We start from the raw sequence: 9,310 nt of genomic DNA, 5'->3' as shown, positions 1-9,310 counted from the left end.
ACCTATGGCATCATTATTATTAACGATGTGACTGATACGTGTTACGATAATGTAAGGATATTAAAATTGAATGGTATGGCATACGTTTTTTTTTTCAAATGAGTTCACGCTTCACAGATTATAAATAAGTTTTGATCTTGCTTGATTACATCATAGCAATCAGCAATATTTTATAAATAAGATGTATCAAACTTTCGATTAAAAAGTAAAACAAATGCCAGTTGGACTCAACAACTGTTTATGTTTACGATTTAACAATAACTTTCACTTAAGGTTGAAATCGATATGCATGCTCTGGACAGCTTTTCGTAAAACACATCGTACATTACAGAGAATAAGATCGATATTTGTTTATCGTCGATAATCTTAACTAATCATTCAACTTTGAAGGTATGAATACTCGATCTTGATATATGCGTCGCTTTCACTCATGCGCATGAACTGAATGTATGAGAGTGATAGAAGCTTAGGTTGCCTAGACCTATGTTTATCGATTGGGAGAAAGTATCGTAATCGGCTTTCTATCAATATGGATTTTTATTAAATAACCGGATATTACCCATTTTTAGACAGTAATTGGTTTATATTCGTATTAAAGTGTTGCGTAAACCTAATTGTGGTTTGGTATATCCATCGTTCGGTTATACAATTGTAATATAATTTAACGCTAGTTAAGATAATTGTCTTGCAATTTCTATGACTAATTGCATAATAACAATGATTATTAATATCGTTTTAGAAATATGTACTAAATATTGCTTTAGCATTTGTGGTAAATTTTATTTACCATAAAATTATAGCTCAGTTGCGATGTGTTGGGTGGTCAAACACACGGATTGGACTTAGCATGAGTATAGATTACTGATATCAACTTCACACATATAGTTAACTGTTTTTGTTTTTTTTTTAATTTAAATAACCAAGTTTTAAACATTCGAATAATAAAAATGTTTAATACTCAATAACCTCTGCGACCTAAACATAGTCTGGCTTCCGTCACGAACTGCGGAATATCCTATCATAATTTTAATTTTTTAAATCCTTTTAAAATATTCGTAACACGCAAACACACAACAAATTTTAGTGCTTAACATAAACTTCAAAAGAACTAAATTACTTAGCTCTAGCAAATCTAGGAGTTAACGGTAATATCTCGATCGTAAATCTCTTACACGTTTTTTTTTAAGTTACAACTTAAATCTCGAGACTTTAGTAGCAATACATCATTCTTTTTAACGCACTTTTAAGCGTACAAGATAAAAATTATGTACATAATATACAGTGGATACATTGTCTGGGTCGACCTCCAAACAGGATATCCTATTCCTATAGTATGGGAAGTGGAAACATTAGTATTACATTCTACGGTAATTATACATGTTATCAGATTAAACTCTGCTACTCGCATTAAACAATAGACAGTAAGTACGCAGCGCTTACTTTAAGACATATCTAGTATTAGGGTATTGTATTCGATGTTATACAAACTGTTAGTTCACGTTAAAAACTTGAGATTGAAGGTAATTGTTTAATGTTCTATTAAATGAAAGCCCAGTTAATGCACAGTTTATTTATTACGAGCTGCGCTCCGCGGTTTCACCCGCGTAAGTCCGTATACCGTAGGAATATCGAGATAAAAAGTTGCCTATATGTTATTCCAGTTGTCCAGCTGTCTACGTACCAAATTTCATTGCAATCTGTTCAGTAGTTTTTGCGTGAAAGAGCAACAAACACACACACACACATCCTTATAAACTTTCGCATTTATAATATTAGTAGGATGGTGGGATATTCTATCTAAAAAAGTTCATTATACGAGCAACTAAAATGCTTCACAAATATGTATTGGTTTACTTGTAATTCACGTTAGGCTTTTTTACTCACGTTCGGAAATTAAATAGTTTTAAGTGTACTCACAGTTCAGAGTTCGAAACGTTGGTAATTACTGATTCAAAGTGTAAGGAAAGTGTGTTAATTTACAATTGATTTTGTGTTAGAATATGGCCGTGTCGTATTATTTATTCGCGTTAGCTTATACAGCATAATAATTTGCAGTTCAATTTAGAGATTCGGTAGAGGGTTTTGAGTAACATTCAGCAAAGGCCCCCAGATAAGCTCCTTGAATGCCTTCGAATGAGATTAAAGAATATAATGTATTGAATACTGTTCTTTGTGGCCTTTGGCTTACGAGGAAAATGTTTTCTTAAATAAGTTCTGTGGAGCACTGGTGGTAACATTTACCGTCAGTTCATCATAGCATAATCAATAGTATGTTATGACGATTCAATAGTGCTTCTTTAACAAGTTCAATTGTATAGCCAAACGTTTGAGTTTGAGTTTTGAAGCGTATTTGAATTATTAGGCTATTTGAAAAATTAACCCAGTACCATATCAATGTTTTTTTCAGTACCACTACTAAAATATTTGAGTACATGACTATGTACGAAAGAGGCGCGTATTAAAACTCTAATGGGTCTGATGTGACCCGCTGCTGACGTCAGCGCCGCTTCGACCGAGTACCGACATCACTAATATATCAATTTAGCTTCATATTTTTCAAATCACGGTGGTACACTGGGAGAAAAAAAAATTACACATTCAATTTTTTGTTGGGTATTTCGAAGGAAACAATAATTATTATTGTCCGAATTTGGTTTGTGTGTGACGTCTCGTATGTGTGATTATACTATATCTCCAAGCAATTTTTAATCATTGATCTCTGAAATAATTAATACCGATAAAAAATAATCACAAAAATCGTTACATCCAGTAAAATGTTATGATGTAAAAAAAACAACAAAAAAAATTCATACGAATACACATAACTCGGTCGGTTGATAAGTTAATTTTCAAGATAGTACCGTAAAAAACAATTGCCTCAGCGTCTGTGTGTCACAAGCCTTAAAACTCGATATAATTGGTCACAATTGAGAACAGCGATGATTTAGTCTCAATGAGATTCTCGAGACTGTTTCAGAAGTACCACTCAAGCGCATGAAAACGTTCTTGCTTTAAAGTTTTCTTTTACATTTTAACCCATAGACTATGAAAAACATAGAAACAGCGTTATGAACATTCTAGAATATTCCTCAATGCATTATTCCTCGCATACCAAATGCATATTAAGTACGTTTTATTATGTACAACCTTACTTATCATCATTGTAATTAAACAAAGTCGTCAATGTGCCCCAAAATTGTAATGTGCCTAAAGCAGCCGTTTTTCGTCCTTTCTAAGTGTGTCACAAGTTCACAGTGTTCTTATATTGAGATACAATTAAATTCAATAATTACTTTTTAACAGATTTAAAGAAATGGAAGATGCTAAGTTAAGATTCAAAATGTTTTTCCTGTAGAAAAAGAAATGAATTAAAAACATTTATTAGGCGTTCATTCATAGTTTTATGTACGTCATCATCATCAGCCCATATATGTTCCCACTGCAGGACACGAGCCTCCTATGAGGCTTCAGGCCATAATCCACCACGGTCGTCAAATGCGGGTGTGTCACATGTTGAACTTTTGTTTCTTCGCTCTGCCGGTTTTCTCACGATGTTTTCCTTCACCATATCGAGCAGTGGCGATGTGAAGAATGTGCAGATAAATTTAAAAATCAAAATATTTCTAGCACGCTCGTCCGGTCTCGAACCCCCGACTATTCACTTTAAGTCCGAGGCCCAAACCACTGAGCGACCACTGCTTTTATGTATGTATGCACGCAGAAAAGTGTCACGTGTACAAATAAAGCGGTGTGACGAGAACGTCTGTTCACGGCTCGGCGGCCGTATCCGGTGTGAAAATAGCTTTATATCTACATTTAGCACTGGTTTCTAATGTCTTTATTTTATTTGGCATGTGTTTATTTATTCTGTTAAGATACACGAATTCAATATCAAATGAAACAGCTAAGGATTGTCTTTAGAAGAGTAACCACACTGGTTTAAAAATAAATTTAAATTTAACACCCTATTTTTTTTCTGGGTCATCTTAAATTTGAAATTTGACATGGTGTTTTAGTCAAGCCCTTTCGTTCGATACCATTATTGAGGGAGTTGAGAAAACTTTTCACGAAAATGAGAACTACCGTTAGAAAAGTGTTTGTCAAATGAAAAAAAAATTGCATCGAAACCGATCCATCATGAAAACCTAATATTCAGATATGTATACTTTAATTCTAAATATGGTATCGCTAAATAAGATCGGTCTATTACTTTGTTGAATATTTTGTATTTGGATATATTCACTAAAGCATGTTTGATTTTATAAAATGTTTAATACCTAGTCAATCTCTTAAAACCACTTCAATCTTAAACCATGCAGAGAGTAAACAATTTAGTACATTTTTTTATAACGCAGTAATATTTTTAATATAAAATATGAGACGAATATTCACGAGTCATTACCGTAATAGGAGAGGCAAATGCTGTGTAAATACCATCAAAAAGTTAAAAGATGTTTAACATCATAAAGATCAAAGGCATATTAACGAGTTTGCGTCGTCCCGTATTAAAATTTATACATCATAATATGATCGTCTTCATAAAATGTTGTGTTGTGTTTTTGTTTTATTGTAGCTACAAAATTAGTGAATATTATTATTAAAATTAATTATTAGTCTTTTAGAAAGAAGTATAAGGAATGAAGAAGGGTGTTTTTGCGGTCTAGAATAAGGAGGCAATTGCAATAATTTGTATCAAATGTTGATGAATTCGGTTGAAACATTTGACACGACATAATAAATTCCGTACAAATGAAAATACATAGATATTATTTACTACGAGTTCGGAGCAGTTTCTACAGAGAAGAGTTCATATATAATCCTATTAATTTTGCAAAATTTGACTCTATGACACGATTACTTCCTTGGTACAGTCGTTAGCGTAGATCCGAGGGTTCCTAGGTGCGATTCCCAGTGGGAACACACTCAAAAAAGTCTCTGGCAGGACACAGAAAGCTGGTAAACACAGAAGTGGCTAAGTGACCTACGTGTCCTATGTATACCATCTGCCTCAAACCCCACTAGAGGACACTGGACTTCATTTTTTTTCAAATCTCCTCTATAATTGTAATTGTGTTTGTTGCAGCAAACCAGTTTGTTGTAACTTGCTGCAACGAAACTAACATACAGCTCCGATGGTTTTCTCGTCCTATATTATCAAGAAAATTGTCATTTATATCATGCTAATATTGAAACAATCAAATATGCATAATCACAACGTCGCGTTAATACAATTACCTTGGTGTTCGATAGATATATATGTCAAACAATGCGATACGCCATCCCTTGGTAATTGCAATGTGCCTGTCACGTACCCACGCGCTGTTGAAATTGTTAATTTTGTGCACTGATTAATAAATAAATTGTTTTCATAACCATTTAACAGATGATAAATTAGAATCTTAGTAAGGAAAAGAGAGGAAGCTTAGACGAAGGCTTAGGGTTGCGAAAAAGCACTTACACCTGTAGAAAAATATGCAACTTGCTAACAGCTGTAAAGTAAATGGTAAAGGTAGGTATGAAGATACATGAATTAAATAGAATCTCGCGTGATTGTGCTGTGTTCGTACATGTATCAAATAGCTTTTGTGAATAGATATACAACCAGGTTTAATTTTGGTTTCGGCGCTCCGATGGTATTGGCTAGTTTAAATTCTAAAGTAAACCTGGGGTTCAATGATTAAATATTTGAGTTTGAGTTAGCGTTATATTCTTCGACTATATTGCTGAAGATGAGGTGCACATTTTTTTAGAATTTTTTTTTTGGTTAGTACAATACAAGCGGTTCGCCCTGGCTTCATCCATGAATTTTTTTCGAAATCGATATAGTGGTTCCTGACATTAGCGCGTTCAAATAAACAAACAAACAAATTCTTTATATTATTAGTATAGATATAACATATTACACGCAAAAAGTTCTCATTTCATTTAATTAAGTAAACGCACAAAGTTACCTAGTCAAGTCAATTTAAGAGTAAACGTGTAGACCTCAACAACAAAGTGAATTGATTTTAAATTTAATACACTTAACGTAATTACGTTTACAAACGCAAAATATTAATTATTCCGTGTGAATTTCGCTCTGAATTGGGCTTTTGTTTCATAATAATTTTAGTATGAACTTAGGAATGCAATTAGTTTTAATGTTATTAGTTAATGATGTTGTAATTGGCAATATTAATGGGTACATTTTAGTTTGATCATAGTTCTGGGAATTTCTATATTGGACGTGTGATTTAGTGTACGTGCGAATCATAGATAATTTTTGCATTATTAAAACAATTATTTGAACATATCGGATTCGATTTCTTTGTTACATGCGTGACATGACACGCGCAATATGTATTTTGTACTTTAAAAGAAAAATAGTTTTTGACCTCGTATTTTTTCCTATTCTATTTCTATTATAGAATTTGGCAATAAAGTTCTTTCTTATACCCAAAAGATGTTGTTTGTATTATTTGTTTTGTTTTTTTTCATGTTTTTTCAAAAAGCAAAATGTGTTGTCAGTGTGGTTCAATGAACTGTTCAGAGGGGACAGGGTGACCGAAAATACACTGAAAAACCAATGTTCTTATACAGTTATACAGTAATACAGTCTTATACAGTCAAAATTTTGTTTAAGTAGTGACATGTGAGAAAATGAACTATTTTATATTTCTTTTATATTTTAGTATATTCACTGTTTCGTTCTTGTAAATCCAATTAATTGAAGTCATAATGGTCTCAGTATAATTACAATATACGATAAACATCAATCGAATATTGTTAAATAATATACGTTCGCTATGACGAAAAAACTCAAAAACTTCTTGTATTAAGTAATTATCGTATGGATATAGATGTTAAGTGTCACCTGGGACCTGTTCATCAAAGCAAATATAATAATTGAATGACACGAAATTGGTTCAATAATTTCAACTCTCCAAGGGCACATTCATAACATGTTTCATTTGGTGTTTGTACGTTCGTTCAATTACGTGCATACCGCTGGTATTCCCAACGTATTTAATTATAATTAAGTCTTTTTATTACCTATATTTAATGGAGCATTTAATTGAAGTATATATTTTATTGTCGTATTTTTGTTTTCATGCTTATCTCATTAGAAAGAAGTAATATATAAATTCTTGATGAAATCAATTTACGTCATACTACGATCTCCTTAGCATTTGCTTTCTATTTGAAAAATTATGTGGTCAAGCATCGCCACGGTACGTCGAAAATACGCAGGATTTAATCCCGCCTCGCGATCTCATTATTCTTTAAATTTGTTTAAATATTTATCAGCATTTTAATGGTATAAAACTGAAAAATCAAAATTCGTTTTTCTGTTTTCTGTCCGATGCATCGAAAGTGCCGTAACATATAGCACATGAACTCATTGCCGGCACTAATCTACCTTCACTGCGATCTCCGATATTAATGCCAGCAACCTATTCGTGATAGCTATCGCTTAATATCCTGGCTCGTATATCACGAAATCAGTTAGATTTGATTTTTTACGAAATAATTGGTGTCATCCGTGACGCCAGCGTCAATTCCATTTCACGGTTGGACTGGAGGCGTACTGTAAAATATGGATCGGTTCAAAACGTACGTCACTTACATGTTTTTGCAGTAAAGTTTGTTACAGTAGTCGTAAGCAAAAAATAATATCACCACTAAGATAGTCTTACTAAAAGGGCAATAGGGACTGGACCAGAAAGATTTTTGAAATGGGTAGAAAAACACAAATGTTTTCTCTTTATGATATTCTATTAGCATTTACTCGGATATGAGCGATTGTAATTTATTATTATCAATCAATACTCAATAAACGTCAATATAATATGGACTTATTCACTAACAAATATGTTGAATGGCAACCGAATGTTTATTAAAAGCGTAAACAAATTAAACACGCAAAATGTAACAGCTCATGATGTAACAAGTTAACCTTGAATTAACCTTGTTTTTTATTGAGTTGTATTTAATTGGATCACATAAAGTACATAGATATTAATTATTTACGTTATAAAGATCTGTGGGAATATTATGGTTTGCGAAATTTCGTTTATAAAGCGTCACCGAGGTCACTGACTTGCTTGGAGTTAATAACTTGTCTTTTTTTTGTCATATCACTTTGAGTGATTTGACAATCATGCCAATTTTAAGTCATGTTGTAAATGGAAAAATTTAATTTTCGAACGATTTCGAAATTTTGAATACACGCACGATCTCAAATGTCTATGATATTTCGTTTATAAATGTCATTTTAAATTTGTAGAGAGTATTATAAATGTTATTCTAACGTGTTCTGCGACAATAGGAATTCATAATTAATCGTTTAAAAATTGCTTAAATATAAAAGTAAATACCGCTTCATTATGCATCGCAATCTGTTTTGGACGTAGACTAAATGAATACAATACTTAGAATCTTCTTCATATATTTTCCTATTATTTAGATTAAATTACACTATTTACAGTTTTCTTAAAAATGACCATGACTGAACTCTTGCCGAAGACGACACTTTTACAAAAATGACGTAGCAGATCCAAGATTCCACTTTCGCGTATACATAATACGAAGAAGAAAAATGCAAGTTGAATTTCCCGGAATTCATATACGATGTCAGATATTTGTAACAGCTTATTTTACAAAGGCAACATTCTTTTAGTTTTCAAACGATTGCACAGAAACTCGTGTGGCGGGGTGAAATTTTAGTATCCTTTCAAATGCCACTGTAACGACTGACGCGGCTGAAAGAAGCCGAAATACAATTCCATTCGGAACAGATTTCGCTCCCCCACTGGATATTATCTTGTATTTTCAGATCGTGGGCCTCTTTGTCTTGTCGCTTGTGAAATATTTGGGCGCCTTAAATCGTAACGTTTTTTTTTTCATTTTGCAATGGATTCTATTGCTAATTAATTTTAAAGTACAACAACATAAGTAAAGACATTCTATAATTATCTTGTTGTTTGTTATGTTAGTTTATTGATAGAATTCAAATTGAAAAAATTGTTTAGAAATTTCATCCCAACTAGAAATAAAAGTTTCTCTTTTGAGACATTCTTAATCTAAATTACTTTAATAGCGGAAATATAACGCGTATAATTAAGGAAGGATGTCTATGGTCTATTGAATTTCTATTACGTTAGAACAAGAAGTTGCTTTTATATGAATCGATTACTCTATTCATGCAATAGAATTTTTAATAACGTTAACAAGTTGATAAAAATCACTCAAATTCTTTACAGATAAATATGAACACTTTTTATTGAGCGCTGAATTTATTACTTTGGTATCGTAAAACATCACTATCAAC

Source organism: Zerene cesonia, chromosome 5 (assembly GCF_012273895.1).
Source record: "Zerene cesonia ecotype Mississippi chromosome 5, Zerene_cesonia_1.1, whole genome shotgun sequence".
NCBI classification, from domain to species: Eukaryota; Metazoa; Arthropoda; class Insecta; order Lepidoptera; family Pieridae; genus Zerene; species Zerene cesonia.
The sequence above is the reverse complement of the archived record's forward strand: the minus strand, read 5'-3'. Positions refer to the sequence as shown.